The 18,047-nt window shown below is 33.2% G+C and overlaps 1 long non-coding RNA gene across 1 annotated transcript; it reads left to right on the plus strand.

Moving 5' to 3' along the window:
• The first annotated feature begins 14,063 nt into the window (after positions 1–14,063).
• On the plus strand, positions 14,064–17,760 carry LOC120086909. The gene is made up of 4 exons (XR_005484379.1): positions 14,064–14,188; positions 16,480–16,569; positions 16,769–16,939; positions 17,448–17,760. It is a non-coding gene; the product is annotated as an uncharacterized LOC120086909 (long non-coding RNA).
• Positions 17,761–18,047: the final 287 nt, after the last annotated feature.

Raw genomic sequence — 18,047 nt, forward strand, 5'->3', positions numbered from 1 at the left:
CATATATATATATATATATATAAAATATATATGTATGTATATGTGTGTCTATATATATATGTGTATGTATATGTATGTATGTATATGCAATACAACATATACATATTTGACCTCGTGTATCGTGCCAAGGGAGGAAAAAATTCTGCTTCTTCTTCATGTGTGAGTCCAAGCTGCCAAAAGTCTTCTCCCAATCGATCGAACAAGACCAGTCGCTCGCCTCGTCGGAGTTCTTCCACCGCTGACTGTCGCTCGGTCATGTCTCCGTCCAAGCCTCCGTCTAACCACCGTTGAGCGTCACGTTCGTTCGCGTGACCGTCACAAACAATACCGCTCTCAGTCTCGTCTCCCCTCGCCTCCGCTCGCTCTTGCCAGTTTCATCTGCCAATCCACTTCTCCAAACCGTCATCGACATCCGTGGGTCTCGCTGGAGAGGAGCGCCACTAATGGCTTCCCAATTTAATTAATTAATATTTTGATTATAACAAACCTGATTTTATTTATTAATAATTTGAGTGTCCATTGTTAGAGCTCGGAACAACAATGCAATTTGAATCAACTAAATCGGACCTCAAATGAAGAAGATATGTCCGAAACAAGCTTAATGGAAAAATTCCGGCTAATGACGTGGCATAATTGTTTTTTTATCAAAGTAGACAAATTGAAATGTGTCACTTGGAGCAATAGAATTATTTTATGTTTGTGTTTAACAATTAGTTTTGAACACATGGTGAATATTTACTTTTTGTTGGGTTTTAAAAGAAATTATTTTAAAAGATATATATTATTATATTATTTTTTGTTTGTATCTAACCACTAGTTAAAGTTTAAATCCTCACCATTCAATTTTCTTTTACCAATATTCAATAGCCCAAAATTAAATTTGGATTTCACCATCCTCCTCTATTTAAACATATCTTCTTCTCCAAATTAATACAACAATTTTACATTATTTTTCAATCCTTCGTAACTCAAAGCCACCATTGTTATTCTCTCTCTTTAGGTTTCAATTTTTTCTTTTCATCTTATTCTCGAGAGATTTATTATATTGTGAGAATTAATTTGTTGGGTGCTACAATCTGTAGCTCCACTCTTTTAAAGAGTTTTTCTCATATTCTTCATTTCTAAATCTATTTGCACCCAAAAAAGGAATGTTGTAGCGATTCCACTCTAAGTCGTGGAAAGAGTCAAGTTCATAGTGACATACCCAATAAGAGCTTGGGAAGTGGATGTAGGTCGGGTTGTGCTGAACCACTATAAAAATTTTCAGTGTTAATTTCTCTATCCCTCTCATACTTTAATTTTGCAATTAATGTGTTATTATAGTTTATTACATGAAATTAATTGCAATATTTGTTATTAGAGTTAATTGCTCATATTTGTATATTTTGACGGGTAGTTCTTAAATTTCTACATTCTCGGCAGTCTTGTTATTAGAATCAAATTGGGTACTTTAAAGTAGTATTATTAACTTCTTGATTATTTTGAGTTGAATTTATTGCATGAGTTTATTGTTTAAATTATTTGTTAACAAAAAATTGTTAATTTATTTAATTCGGCCTACATTAGGAAAAAGTTTTAATTAGTTTTGAATCAACCTTATCGACCCTTTTAAGATTATCATACCGAAATTGGTTTCAGAGATAGTTGCTCTCTTGTTTCTGATAAGCATTTTCATAAATCATTTTAGATTGATATTGTTTGAGTTTCTCACTCCTGCAATTGATATAAGAGCAAGGAACTCTTCTACATAAATCACTTTTCAAATATTTTGATTTTGAAGTATCTTATTAATATTTTGAAAAAATATTTGAAAAGCTCGATTACTAGAGCTATGGCAACTTTAGAAGATCAATGTGTTGATACATCTCCTCTCTTTAATGGTAAAGATTTTAACGTTTGGAAGAAGAGAATGAAGACATTTTTACTTGCTATTGATATTAATATCTCGTACGCTTGCAAACATAATTTGTCAAAATTAAAATTGAATGATAAATTGCTCTCTTCTAATACAAGCCATAAATATAATATGTAGTGCTTTAGATAGTAAAGTTTGTGATAAAATTGCACAATTTGATTATGTATATGATATGTGGAATTTTCTTGACAAAATGCATAGCATAGAAAATTCTCCTTGTAGTATTAATGATTTATTTAATGTGAAGGAAAATTACAATTCTCAAAATAAAGGAAAAATCTCCACAAAGGAAAAAGAAAAATGTGATAGATTCTCTTTGTGTACAATGTCTCATTTGGATAATGATTCTGGAGATGAAAGTGACAAAAATGAGGTAATTCAAAAATCCTCAACTTATGATGAGCTATATAATGCTTTAAATATTTAAAATTATCAAAGAAATATAAGGTCTTGATTATTGAGAATAAAACTTTGATGGATGAAAATACATGTTTGAAAAATGGAGCTAATAATTCATTGTTGCATAATGAAGTTGATAAGTATTGTAATGATAAAAATGTATTGAATGATAGAATTAAGTTTTTTTAAAAAGAGAATGATGAGCTCAAATCTTTATCATGTGATTTGAAAATTGAATTGAATGATTTGAGAGATGAAAAATGAGAAAATTAGATCTTATTCTTATTGTTGAATCAGATGTCACGAACACTGCTACGTCGTGGAAGAATCACTGCCCTGAAAGCAAATACGACGCGACCTCGGTGCTAATCGCTTAAGCCAGTTGCTCTCCAAGATTAACGCAACCTCCAAATTTAGGCACGCACTTGTCAGAAAAATGACTAGAATTGAAGAGAATGTTGCTCAGAACAATAGAAACGAAGTGGAGAAGGAAGAATAAATTTGTTGTGTGTTCTATTCACAATTCTAAACAAAATTATGTAGAGGGGGAGAGAAGGACACCAACAGACGAAACGAAACGGGTGAAAACAGAAAGATCTGTTAACAGACGAAAACCAATGGTCAGAACCTCAAATGTTTGATAATGGACAAATCCTCAACGACCAGTTAACGGACATAAATTAATGGTTAGAATTCCAACGGACAAATAACGGATAAAAACTCTAACGGATAGAATTCCAACGGTAAGAAGTCAACAATATTAAACAAAAAATAAAAGGACAAGCAATAAAAATTTTTTTTTTTTTGCACAAGCGCGGTTACTAATAACTTGTAAAAATACAAGTTATTATATCTCTTTCATTTGAAATAATAAGGCAAAGGCATGCAATTTAGATAATTTTTACCAATAAATCTATACAAAAAGCAAAGCACGCGATCACATACTTCTAACGCATAACATAAACACTATGCTTGTATCGAACAAACACTATGTGATTAATAATATATGATATTTTATTCACTTCTATCTATGAAATATATGATATTTTAATTGCATAACCACAAACCAATAAACTAAGATCCATGGTTATTGTTGTAACTTAAACATGTATGTGGAGACATACAAGTGGATCATGCTTAAGTGATAACTTAAATGGTCTGTAGTATATGGATAAGGTTGGATACCTTATCTTGGTGACACTACAAGTATGACCCACTTTGTAGGTGTTACGATTGTTGTAAAGTGCTACAAATGATCTGATCCAGATCATTCATGTATTAGACACACGAGTGGGAATATTCTATACAAAGGAGTTTGTATAAGACCGAACCAAAAAATGTTTAGTCTCGTTATATAACGTCGTTCATAACTGAGACTTCATTTCACTAGGATGACCATAGGTAACATAACCTTAATCCTGAGTGAATTGTGAACTCCTGCCTATGAGGGCGGTCCTTTGATTTGCTTGGGTGAGAGTGGCTAGATCGCCGACTCAACAAGCCTACCATTTTGGAGATTCATCTGTTTAGAGAGCTAGGAACTCAACTACACAAGATGGAATTCACTCATTCCCCAAAGCAAGGGTAAGTAGATAAATTGCTCCCTTAAGGGCTGATTTCAGGTCTTGAACAATGTGGCGCCACACCCTCTTTGGCCCGAGAAGGGTTTAGTCATAGTGGGATTATGATCTATTATTCATTAGAGGGATCAATGGTACTTAAGAAGTTAGATGTAACTACAGGGGCAAAATGGTAATTTGGCTCAACTATACTTACGAGTGATTTGTGAAGGGTTATCGTACTGTGTTGATTGGTTATATCCAATGGACACAAAAATATATTTGTAGTGCGAAGAGTGCAACTGTCATTCTTTAGTGGAGTGTTCGACAGTTAACGGATGGTGGATAATGTGATTAAAGAGTTTAGTCAGTTATTCACACCGTTGGAACTTCAAGCTATAGGTCATAAGATCTCTCTTGGTAGCTCAATGGATTTAAGTTGAGAATCAGTTTTTGGGTTAATTTGAAATGTTCAAATTAATAAGAGGGAATTGATTATATATGAATAATTTAATTCAATTATATATGATTAATTTGACATAATGTATTAATACATTATAATTTGATTGGAGGAACAAATATATTTTCTATGAATAAGACTCATAGTTATTAAATTTAATATAAATATGATTTACATTAAATGCCATAAAATAGAGAAAAAGAACTATAGTTTATATATTGTATATGATGCAATATTAAAACTATAGGTTATAAATATAATATGATAAGTTAGTTATCATATTTATTTATATTTATTATTTATTTGATAATTAAATTCTTATTTCTCCATAACCACCCTGGGTAGCTATTTAGTTTTATGGCAAATTGGGATAAATAAAATTTGTTTTTATTATTTCAGAAACAAGTGATAGACAGACACGGTTAACAATCGAGTATTTACACGATTGCTTGAGAGACTATACGATAGCCTCATTATCTACACGATCGAGGGACTTGTCTATGCGATAGACTTCGTCATCTACACAACTGCCCTTGTTTCTACTCAATTGTCTTCCTTCTCCAAACTCTAAACTTCTCTCTAACCAAAATTAGCCAGAGCCCACCACTCATGGATTCTCACATCGAGAATACCAAGGTCACCAAGTGGTAGTATCTCTGTTGGTTTGAGGATCGAGTTACTGCTTGCTGGTTGTTCAAGGAGTGTTCGATTTGTTCGATACGTTTGTGAACGAGTTAGATCGAGGGATTACTTGAAGAACGGTTCTTCAAAGATATAGTCTCTAGATCCTTTGTTTTTATTTCAAAGCATGCTGTAATTTAATATTTATGCATAATCTGTTCTTGTACGACTGTAAATATATGCGTTCAATCACAATGGGATTCGGACGATCCGCTTCCGCTCAAAGGTTATCTGTAAATGGAGTTCCTTCAAGAACATTGTCATATTATACATCGAGCAAGCTCAATCTGCTTAGTAGAGCAAACATGGTCATACTACTCATTGAGTAATCTCAAGGTAAATATTAGAGAAACATGGTCATATGTGTATGCAAAGCAACCCCGAAAAGGCAAAAATTCCGACACACGGCCTAAAGCCTATGTGTATGCCGAAATGGGTTCCAAAGGCTTTATGTATATCATGACTATACTACAAAAATACATTTATGGGAGTGCAGTGGATAATTACTATAGGTACAACTTTAGTGATTTGAAAATCAAATCTTATGCTTGCCACACCTTTAAACATATTGGAAATCATATACAGTCAATACAAGATTTCATAATAAAAATAAAACATCTCAAACATATATGAAATAGAACTTATATTCAGAATCCTGAGAATGACATAAAATTCATAGCTCTTGAAATCATATATAATAAGAAATTTTCATGAAACTTAACATTTTATAAAATAAATCACTCCCCAAACTTTTGGAGTGTAAAACTCAGATCATACGTCGCTCGAATCTCAATTTATCCTAGAATATTAATTCCATTGCCATGCAGAAAATTATTGATTTGATCAACCAATTAAACCAAGTTTAATAATTTTAGCCCGTGTCCATTTATACTTTCTCCTCATATTAGTCACTTGTACTTAATAGGATATACTAATGATTTTCGATTAAATTTAAGGAAATTTTTTACGGATAGAAAAAAGGATATTTGTAATGCATAGTAGAGAATTTAAGCCCAAAATAATAGAATATGTAGTATAAGGATAAAATAATTGCATATATAGATCAAAAAATGGTAAAATACCAAAAAACTCATGCCTAACCATCATTTTTTTTCCGCTTCTTCCTGATTTTCTCAAATTAAAAGTTATTACTGATAGCAGCTATCTGCTGCTATCACTGATAGCAACTATCAGTGATGACCACTGATAGTTTCTATCAACGATAACTTTCAATTTTAGAAAAATTAATACAATCTTGAAATATTAACTTTTAATTTGCTATCAATTATTATTAGCTATCACTGATTCACTTTCATCAATTGGAATCAACCTTGAAATATTACTATTTAAGGCTATCAGTGGCTATCAATGATAGATTTATAAATAATGATCAACTTTGAGAGAAGACCAACAACTTTGATTAACATAGTAGTTATCACTAACAATCTTTTATCCTGGCTATCACTGATAGCAGTTATCAATCATTATCACTGATAGACTTTCATCAATTAGAATCAACCTTGAAATATTGACATTTAAGGCTATTAATGATAGATTTCTATAACTGGTTATCACCTTTGAAAGAAACTCGATATATAGATATCACTTAAGTTTTATCACCGATATCACCAACATCACTCATATTGTGGTTATCAGTGATATGCTATCAACGATCTCACTGATATCATGCTATCAGTGATAATTCTCTAACACTGATAACGTGCTATCAGTGGTAGCTTCTATCACCGATAATGTGTTATCGGATAACTCTATCATCGATAACATGCTATTAGTATTAGCTCCTATCATTGGTAACATGCTATTAGTAGTAGGTTCTATCAATCATAACTACTGAACACCTTTTTGCCCCTTTCTTGTCCTTCCCAAATATTTATAAGTCTCTTTTCTTTTCGATGATAGCTTCTATCACTGATAAACATTCTATTAGTGATAACTTTTAGGCATTCCACTTACATTCTAGTTCGAGATTCAAATTTATTAATTAAATTCAATAAGTTGGCTATCAATGATAGATTTCTACAAGTGGCTATTAACTAGGAAAATATAATCAAAGATTAAGCTATCAATGATAGAAAATATTAGTGGCTATCACTGATAGACTTTCATTTGCTATTTATATTTATTATTTATTATAATAATCAAACTTGATGATTGGCTTATTGGTGTTAAGTCACTTATGAATTGAATACTTTCAAGTCATGCGTATGGAACTCAGCCTCATAATTCTTGTGAAAAAAGGGGAAAGAAGAAAAACTTAAAATAAAGGAAAGAAAAATTTTAAAAATAAGAGAAAGAGAAGAAGCAAAAGCTGAAGAAAAAGAGAGAAAATTAAATAGAAAGAAGGAAGCAAAAACTGAAAAAATGAAAGAAAAACTATAAAAAAAAAAAGAAAAAGAAAAAGAAAAAGCAAAAAATCGGAGAAAGACAAGAAAATAAAATAATAAAAAAAGATAAGGGAAGAAGCAAAAATTGGAGAAATGGAAGAAAATAAAAATTAAAAAAAGAATAAGTAAGAGCTGAAGAAAGAAAAAAAAAGAATAATAAAAAACTGAAAAAAGAAAGGAAAATTAAAAAAATGAAAAGAAAAAAGAAAGGAAAAAAGAAGGAAATGGAAGAAAAAAAAAAGAGAAGAAGCAAAAACTAAGAAAGAAAATAAAATGAAAAAATGAAAATAGGGAGGAAAGAAGCAAAAATCAAAGAAGGGAAATAAAATAAAAAGACTAAAAAAAAGTTGTACAAGAAAATAAGACAAGGGAGGGCGAAATTGGAAATTAAAAAAAAAATTCAAAGATTGACTAGTCAACTTCATATTTACAAATATTTTTAAAATGTAATATATTTTTAGATTTTTTTCTCTTATTCTACTGGATAATTGTAATGCATAGTAGAATACGAGTAAAAAGAGAGAAAAATCCAATAGATTTTTTCTCTTATTCTACTGGACCGATTTAGGTTATCACTTAAGGCATGATCCACTTGTATATCATATATACATGCTTAAGTTCACATAAGATAACCAAGGAGCTTTGTTTATTGGATATGAGTAAATGTCAGAATTAAATAACACTTATTTTATTCAATGAACAATGTGTATCTTTACAAAATAATGAGACTCCGGGAGAATTAGGACAACAATCCCAACAATATGTTTATCTGATTGTTAAATTAACACTAACCAGTTTACTGGGTTGTTCATGTAGATAAAGGTTAAAGAGGGCACTGTCATATCAGATGCTGAAGGGAGTTTCGGGATATCCCAGTGGATAGACGACCTATATTTGAGCTAGGTGTGGATGATGATTGTTTTGAAAGTGGCAATAGGTTGATTAGTGATGGGGGTAGTCCTGAAAGTGAAAGTGACGGTGATGATCATCGTGGAGATGACAATGATGAAGTTGTCAAAGTGGAGGGAGAGGATGAATCTAAGCATTCTGAGCACGAGGATGTTGAATATGGAAGGGTGGAAGGAGGGACATACACACCTAATGATGATATGTTCCATGATGTGATGGGNTTGTCAGGGTGGAGGGAGGGGATGAACCTGAGCATTCTGAGCACGAGGATGTTGAATATGGAAGGGTGGAAGGAGGGACATACACACCTAATGATGATATGTTCCATGATGTGATGGGGGACATACGCGAGGAGGACAAGTTGAACCAACTTGATGTCTATCTTGCGGACTCCCGTAGAGAGCGACCTGTGGATGAGGACTATTCTGAGTGTGCTGCCCGCCGCAGGAAGGGAGTCAATCCTGACGAGTCTATTTATTCGTACCTACGGACTATTGATAGCTCACTATCGAGGTTGGATGGTCGTATATCGGGTTTAGATAGTTGTGTATCTAGTATGAGGAAAACATTACGGACATGAAAGGGCAATTGTCGGCCATCCTGTCATTGTTGCAGTCTATGTGCAAGGTTTACATTTACTATCATTTTATGTCTTTATGTATTTAGTTTTTTCGTGTTTGTGAATTCATCATTTTACTTTACTCATTGAAGGGTTCCACAGTGAATGAGGAGACAATCAGGTCACCCATCCTATCTTGGGATCCTGATACCAATAATACGACTGCCTCTGACACTCCCATCCCCCATCTACAACCCGATACCACCACTTCACCTACTCCCACCCCCCCTGTACAGCCCGATACTACCACGACATCACCAGTTGACATCGAAACTATAGAGGTCGACGTCCCACAAACAGAGCCCGACATGTCTGCCTTACTCACCATGCCACATACAGAGGTTGTCATGTCTGGCATCTCAAAGGCCGACACTTCTGGGATTGTTACAACCACAGAAGGAGTTCCACTGGTGAATAATTTATTGATCAGTAATCTTTGTTTGTATTTTTATATTTCTTAATGAGTAACATTTTGTTATCTGTTTATGTAGGAATATTGAAGAATTAGTCGTAAGAGAAAACCTATTGATAAATCCCCAACTTAAGTAAAGAAGAAAAGTGTGGTTAAGCATCCTCTCCCAGGTATAGCTACGTCACTATCCAGAGCGATCATCACATATAACGTAGTACACGATGTTCCACACAATGTCCTTATAGAAATGATGGGTTGGATCTCAGATGACAATACGAACAACGAGGTTCGAGAGAACTCCTTTAAACCACTCGCCAAGCAATTCTTCAAGGAATTTATTACCCCGAATTTGTTGGTTGAGTGCGATGTAAGTTTCCTAGTCTTTACTTCTTTACATGTTGGCTATCTTGTACTGTTACTGACATAGTAATTTTTCGTGAAGACCATAAATACTTTATTTTTTTTTATGAAAGATAAATTTTATACCCGACCCGACATGTGCATGCATAAGTTCATCATCTTGCCAATTGGTGTAACGGTAAATTTTGATATTTTGTTTCTTAACTTCTCATTATATTTCGTTAAGTTTCCTAGTCTTTACTTCTTTACTTAACTTCTCATTTTATTTGACAGAGTCACCTTAATGCTTGTGGTAGAGTATTTAAACGAATAAAGAATAAGTCATTTCTGGAGGATGCCCTAGCATGTGAAGATGAAGACACGTATAAGGACTACGTCACTGGTAAATTCGATATCAAATGGGCAGATGTGGATTTCGTTTATACGGCGATGAATATCAGTGACCACTGGATGGTCCTTGCAATGGACATTAACAGAGGCCACATATTCGTGTTCGATTCACTTCCATCATACACACCAATGACAAAGCTGGTGAATTGGCTAGAGCCATTGACGGTCACAGTACCATCCCTACTTCACTACTGTGACGTGGATCGTTCAAAGTCGGACCTATCCACAGCCCGTTAGAAAATCTCGTGACCTATAAACGTCGACATACAACACGGGTCACTTGATTGTGGCATTTTTGCAATCAAATTACTAGAACACCTGGTGACTGGTGCTGATACATCCGTAATCACTCAAGAGAAGAGGAGTGAATATAGGACGCAATTAGCATGTCAACTATGCGCAAATACTCCATATTTTTTATGTGTATAGAACATGTATTTTTTATTGTATTTTTTATGCATGTAAAAACATTTGTTTTTTTTATGTATAAACATTTATTTTGTATGTATAATGGAGCTACTGCTCTTTTCATTGTATAATTGAACATATATTTTTTATGTAAGTTCAAAGTTCAAAGTTCAATATCAGAATTTTATCAGAACATGCATAATTGAGCTATTGCTCTTTTCATTTTATCAATGGTATGTAGAACATTATATGGTTCAAGGTTCAAAATTCAAAGATTAAGAGAGCGAGATTGAGAGAGTGAGATTATGAGAGAGAGCGAGATTGAGATAGCGAGATGTTGAGAGAGAGCAAGATTGTGAGAGCGAGATGTTGAGAGAGGCGAGATTGTGAGAGAGGGCGAGATTGAGATAGCGAGATGTTTAGAGAGAGTGAGATTGTGAGAGCGAGATGTTGAGAGAGAGCGAGATTGAGAGAGTATGAAATTATTGTTTTTTGTTACAAGTATGAAGATTGAGAGAGTATGAAGATTGCTATTATATAAATACTCCAGCTTGTTATTGTTTTTTGTTTAAAGATGAAAGTATGAAGTATGAAGTGTTACAAGTATGAAGTATGTTACAAGTAGGAAATAATATGAAAAAATATGAAGTATGTTACAAGTATGTTATAAGTATGACGTATGAAAAAATGATCAATGGTATTTATAAAAAATGAAATGTTACAAGTTAGTTACAAACTAAACTGGATGAGGGGTGTTTGTGTCTCGGTCTTTGGCATTTTCAGCACGTCGCACGGTTGTAAGCGGTTCAGTATAATTTTGGCAGTTATGCCCATAATTCCCACACCGACCACATTTCATTTGTCTGTGAAATTTTCCTCTGGATGGTATTCTTCTCACTCTCTGTCGCCCGGCTTGTGGCACAAACTTCAAAGGAAGGATAGTCTTTTCTACGTATCTAGAAGGTCTTTTCAATTCAAATATGTGGCCAAGTAGATTTATAGGCTCCGCATACACAGTCATTAGAGAGTCCACTGTATAAAATCAATTGCAAAGACTATGGATGGATATATTACTTTCCTTGACAGCAATAATTGCATGCGAACAAGGGATACCAAGTGAGTCGAATTCCTTACACATGCATTCCTTCGTGTGAAGATTGACAATACCGTCCAATGACTTGAAGACACAGATGGTGGAATCACTGAAGCTACTATAGAACGACACACATCTCCATGATCACGATCCATTTCATTCAATCCTACTAGTTGCTCATTCACATCCACTGAAGGACCACAATCCATATAATCGAATGTTGATGGTACAGTGTTGGTAGACAATAGAATATCATCCTCTTCTCGACGAAACTAATATGATTCTTCGTATTGTCTGTCCACAGCCGTATCATCATAACTCACATTTCCAAACCCCATTCCAACCTTTTCCTCCTGATTAGACTTCAATGTTACAACTATTTGAAGTCTACTAAGCTCTTCTCACAAAAGAAGGAAGTGAACATCATCATCATTCATTATGCATTGTGGATGGACTTTAAATTCAAGCTTATATTTAACTTTTAGGATAAGATCAAACTCTGAAGAACTGACATTTGTAACCCTGTAAATGTGAGATTTAAGTTCTTCATAATTCAATGTATGAGGCACAACGATTCCTTTCAACTGTCCCCCAATATACGAACTTTCATTCTCATCCTAATCACCTCCAAATCGAATAAATAGACACTTTTTTGTCATCCTACAAAGCAAGAGAACATTTTTCATTAAGCTGTACAAGCAATTGAAGTGTACTCTCACTCTCTCTCTTAATCTCGCTCTCAAAGTCTCGCTCTCTCAAAATATCACTCTCTCTCGTAATCTCGCTCTCTCTCTTACTCTTGTTCTCTCTTACTCTTCCTCTTTCTTACTTTCTCTCAATACAAAATTTCGTAATGCTACCTTTCTAGAAATAACACAGTAAAAATAATTAAACGGACTCAAAATAATTCACCTTTCTAAAAAAGTTGTTCCTTTATGAGAAAGCCTCATCTTGGAACCCCGTTCGAAAAATCTTCGTTCAACAAAACACCGTCGAAAACCAGAGAAGTAATCACCTTCGAAATGGAGTTTAGAGTTTAAAGAAATCACCATTGTATAGTGTTTAGGTATTATTGATTTGATTTGAGGCTTCCGTCGTGAAAATTGTCAAATCATTCGTACACTGACGAGCAATCACATCAAACCAGGGAATTTCAAGCGAGAGCAAGAGTGTTTAATCAGACGAGAGCGAGATTTATCTCGTGAGGTTGGTGTAAAGGAAATTTACATAATTTGATATGACGATGATGTCAGCAGAGAGTCAATTGACATTATTTTTTAAAAATGGGTCATTTAATATTTTAGACCAAAAAATTGGGTTATCCGTATAACTTTTCCCAAGGTTATTAAATACCTTTAAAAGAGATACACAATTATCATAGGATTTTAGAAACCTCTAAAAAATATATTACCCTTTATCAAAGATTTTAAAAAATCGTTGAGAAATTTCTACTCTTCATCAAAGTTATTAAACACATATAAAAAAAATATACATTTATTAATGAACTTTGAAAAACAGGCTACCATTTTTATTGAAGGTATTTTAAAAAAAACATTGAAAAATATTAATTTATTCAGTAGTTATTAAAGCCTTCGAAAAAGATATATATTTATGAAAGGGCATTATTGAAAAATATATATATTAATTAAAGGACATTTAAAGTCTTTAAAAAGATATATGTTATCTACTAACATTAAAAACATTAAAAGTTTTTTAAAAAATATTATATTTTTTGAGAAAACCTTTTTAATATATATATATATTAAAAATGTATTACTCTGCCATTCGATAAAGATATAAAATTACTCTAAAATAGAAATTCTCTAAAATTTCAATTTTCTCAATAAAATAGAAATGTATTACTTTGCCCTTCCAAAATGTAATTATCTTATTTCTCTTTCTTTTCCCTTCATATTAAGATGTGTGAAAGAATACACACACATATATATATATATATTAGAACGATTTATATTAGAACAATTTATATATGGATGTTTTTTAAATAAGGACGTTTTGAAGGATGGTTTAAACGTGCTTTTAAACGTCTATATTTTAAGGACGTGCTTATTTTCATGTATATTGAAATGTAAATAAATGAGTTATTTCAAATATAAAATATCTGAAATAAGTATTTTATTTATTAGAATATAAACCAACGGTTTATATTAGAACATTTTATTTCAAATATAAATTATTTCAATCAACATCCTCTTTTTAAAATATAAACCAAAATATAAACGTTTAAAATAAGTATTTCAATTTCAATATCATTATTTTTAAGTATTCCAAAAATATAATATAACCAATTAAGTAATTTATTATATCATCTTCCAAAATAAGGACTTCCTTATTTCTTATGGAATATAAGAAATATATTAAGTAAGTTAACCCAATTAGGTTAAGAAATATATTAAGTAAGTTAACCCAATTAGGTTAAGAAATAAGGACTTAAAAATAATGACTGATCTTTGAATTTTGAAAAATGAGAGGTGATTTTAGAGGCGGCGAAATTAGGTTTGGAGGTGAGCAACGAAATTAACTCCGTGCTATTCCTGCTGCAATTCCCAATTCTCAGAAGGTAAAACTACTGACTAATCTTCCAATTCTTCATCTAAGTTCATCAGCCATTGTTTCTCATTTCGAATTTAGTTTTTATTTGGAAAGAATAGAGATCGACTCGGAGATATTGGGTTCCTCCTGAAGGAACTCTTATCAAAGAGTGCGGAAGCAAGATCGTTCCAAACTCATTGTGACAAAAATACCGCATTCACTAACAAACATACAAGTTATGCATCTAACAACAAATTAAGGCATGCTTTGAACTATTAAACAACAAAGGGGTGAAAGACATACCAGTTGAAGAATTTTTCTTCTCTTTAAATCTCGCTTTCATCAAGCCAACAACTTTCGCTAGCATTGAGATCGTCAACCTATCGCCCACCAAATCACGCCATTGTCTACCACCGAACAGACTTCTCACAAACAGGCAGAAAGGAGGATACAACCACTCGGAAACCTCGATATTCTCGGAGTGAGAATCCAAGAGGTGTGAGCTCTATTGGATTTGGTAGAGGGGAGGAGGAAACACCGATCGTTTACCACGACCAAGCNCGATATTCTCGGAGTGAGAATCCAAGAGGTGTGAGCTCTATTGGATTTGGTAGAGGGGAGGAGGAAACACCGATCGTTTACCACGACCAAGCAAGTGGGAGATATAAGAAGTCTATCGCATAGACGGATGCTTGATCGTTTAGTAACAGGTACACGATTGTGTAGTAAACTGGGGCTGATCGTTTAAATGATCATTTAGTAAATTCACTCCGTGCGTGCGATCGTTTAGTAAAGGCTAGGTGATCGTTTAGGTAAAGCGCGCGTGTACATGATCGTTTAATAAACTTTGAGCTATCGTGTATGCTCTTGGTTTGCTAGGCGATGGACAGTGTACTAATCGTGAAACGATTATCTCATTCTTTTACAAAATGAAAACTATTTTCATTTTATCCTTCAATTACGAAAACTGATTGCAACCTCCCTCTATCTCATTTGGTTGTGGAGAAAAACTGCCAACAATTATCTTATAATTGTTTAATTAAAATAAATATAATCATATTATATTTATAACCTATAGTTTTAATATTATATCAAATGCAACATATAAACCATAGTCCTTTTCTTCTCCACTAGATATAAATCATATTTATATCCTTTTCCTCTAATAATGTATCTCATTTATCATGTCAAATATATCATATATAATTGACCAATTTAATCATATCATATATAATAAAACTCCCTCTTGTTAATTTGAACACTTCAAACTGACCCAAAAATTGATTCTCATCTGGTACGTGAATAGCTAACTAAATTCTTTAGCCACAAAATCACCATTTGTTAAGCATTCCACTGAATATTTCTGTATCCATCAGATATAACCAATCAACAGTACAATAACCCTCCACAGATGCTTGTAAGTACATCTAACTCCTTAAGTACCACTGATTCTTTAATGAACAATACAACATAGTCCGTCCTACTATGTGTGGACACCTCTCGGGCCATGAGAAGGTATGTGGTGCCACATCGTTCAAGCCCCGGAATCAGCCCTTAAGGGAACAATCTATCTACTTACCCTTGCTTTGGGAAGGAGTGAATTTCATCTTGTGTAGCAAAGTTCCCAGCTCCCAAATCAGACGAATCCCCATAATGATAGGTTTGAGTCGGAAATCTGGTCATTTGCACCCATGCAAATCAAAGGACCGCCCTCAAAGGCAGGAGTTATCAACTCAATCAGGATTGAGGTCATGTTGCCTATGGTTATCCTAGTGAAGTGAAATCTTTGTCATCAACGACATTATATAACGAGAACACTCCATGGTTCGATCTTATACAAACTCCTTTGTATAGGACGCCCTTGCTCGCATGTCTCCACATATATGCTTAAGTTACAACGAACAACTAGGGATCTTAGTTTATTGGTTTGTAGTAAAAAAATTAAAACATCCAATGTTTCATAGACAATAGTGAAGAAAAATATCATATATTATTACATCACAAGCATTTATTCAATACAGTGTTTACAAATTATAGAACTCAACGAGAGTTTAGGGCATCAACCCCAACCCCCATGATACAAAATGCTTTGTTGAAAGCATGAAATGTCGGAACATGAAATTTTCATACTCAATTTCAAACAAAAGCATTAAATTTCTTCCTAAATTTGATAGATTGCAGATGCTACATTTGATCTTGTTTTCATTTTCACTACTGTGGATTGATGCGCGAACTTACTTCATGTACTATGAAGTTGATAGATTGCTAACTACACGACTTGTTAAGCGATTCTAACCAAAGACTCGTGTTCATTGATAGGCAACAACATATGAATCGGGTACGAGTGGTTCGCCTGCAGACCAATCTGAAATTGATAAGTTGGAGCAACACCTCTCTAATCTCATAAAGGTATTTTATTGTATCTTCAGCTTGTGAATTCATGTCAGTAATTTATTTTTCCATCAAGAATTTTAGGATGTGCCTGAACACTTCCTTTCATTGAATTACAACCTGTTAGAATTTTCAGGCTTAGATTTCGTGAAGGAACTTGTAGTTAAGAATTTGTGTATGAAGCTTCTAATATATCAAATATGAGATCTTGTTGCAGATGTATCTACATGGCAAAGTCCTTGTTCTGTCTGAAAAAACGTGACTAGCTTCGAGCCTCCTCACTAATTGAGCTATTGAAATTTTAAATTGTGATGCTCTGTTTTTGTTATTGCTTGTATTGTTGCAACTCTTGGTGGCTCTCTGTTTGGCTATGATCTTGGAGTTTCTGGTATGTTTTTTTTTTTATTCCGTTTTCAAAAAATTTCAATTTCTTGAAGAGTTCTTTTTTGCGGTTGCTCTTGTTTTGGTTCATATGGATTTTGATGAATTGTTTCAGCAAAAAAACAAAAAAAACTTCGCAGATTTCTAACTGTGATGTTTGTTGAATTTGAACATGTGTTCATCTGAAATTAAGCTTGATTTCTAGTTTTTTTTTTCCCTCTCTCTCAAAGATAGGGAAATTCCCTTTTTGTAAAACAGGGGGAAATTTTTCATTAGACTTTAGAGGTTTTGACAACCATTACGACCGCATTGATAATGATTTATTTTGTTGTTTTTGTTCATGAAAGTTTTTTTTAATTTTTATTTATTTTTTTAATGCAAACTTCTTTGTTAAAGATAAATTTTCTCGAAAAATATGAAAAAATAAAAAAATAAAAAATAAAATAATTAGAGAAGAAGGGGGTTTCAACAATTTCTGATAATCCGAAATGATTTGCTGCTTTGTATTTGGTTAGGGATCGTTGTTACCAAAAATGTACGCATCTTTTCTTATAATTCCCTAAGGTCAGCAACTAGGAATTTTCATCCATCGAGCAAAATAGGTGCTAGAGGCTATGGAGTTGTCTACAAAGTGAGACCAATGTTGTTGCTTTTATGAATCTCTCATGTAATTTCTTCCTTGAAGGTACCTTTCCATATTAATTCTGATACATTTTAATCTGTCATTGGTATGATAAAATGTAATAATGAAATATCCCTTATTTAAGGATTGTATTCACCTCAATTTGTGTTTCAAATATGTTTCAAATATCTTGTATTCTTGTATCATTCTTAACTGAATATTTTGTATTATATGTTGAAGTGAGGACAGTAGTTCTAAACTCAATTCGGAAGTTGGGTAAAACAATCTTGTTCTTCTAATTATTCTTAAATCTTGATGATTTAAAGGCTCAAGCATCTTTGGTACTTGTTGTCGAAAAGGGTTGGTTTGCCTTAGGGGCTAATTTGTAATTTTCTTATGGGCCTAGGACATTCTGTCTATCTATTTATTTAAGCAAGTCTTCCTGTATTTTGGATCACTTCAATAACCAAAAACAAGTCTCTATCGTGATTTT

This window comes from Benincasa hispida, chromosome 9 (genome assembly GCF_009727055.1).
Source record: "Benincasa hispida cultivar B227 chromosome 9, ASM972705v1, whole genome shotgun sequence".
Taxonomy (NCBI): domain Eukaryota; kingdom Viridiplantae; phylum Streptophyta; class Magnoliopsida; order Cucurbitales; family Cucurbitaceae; genus Benincasa; species Benincasa hispida.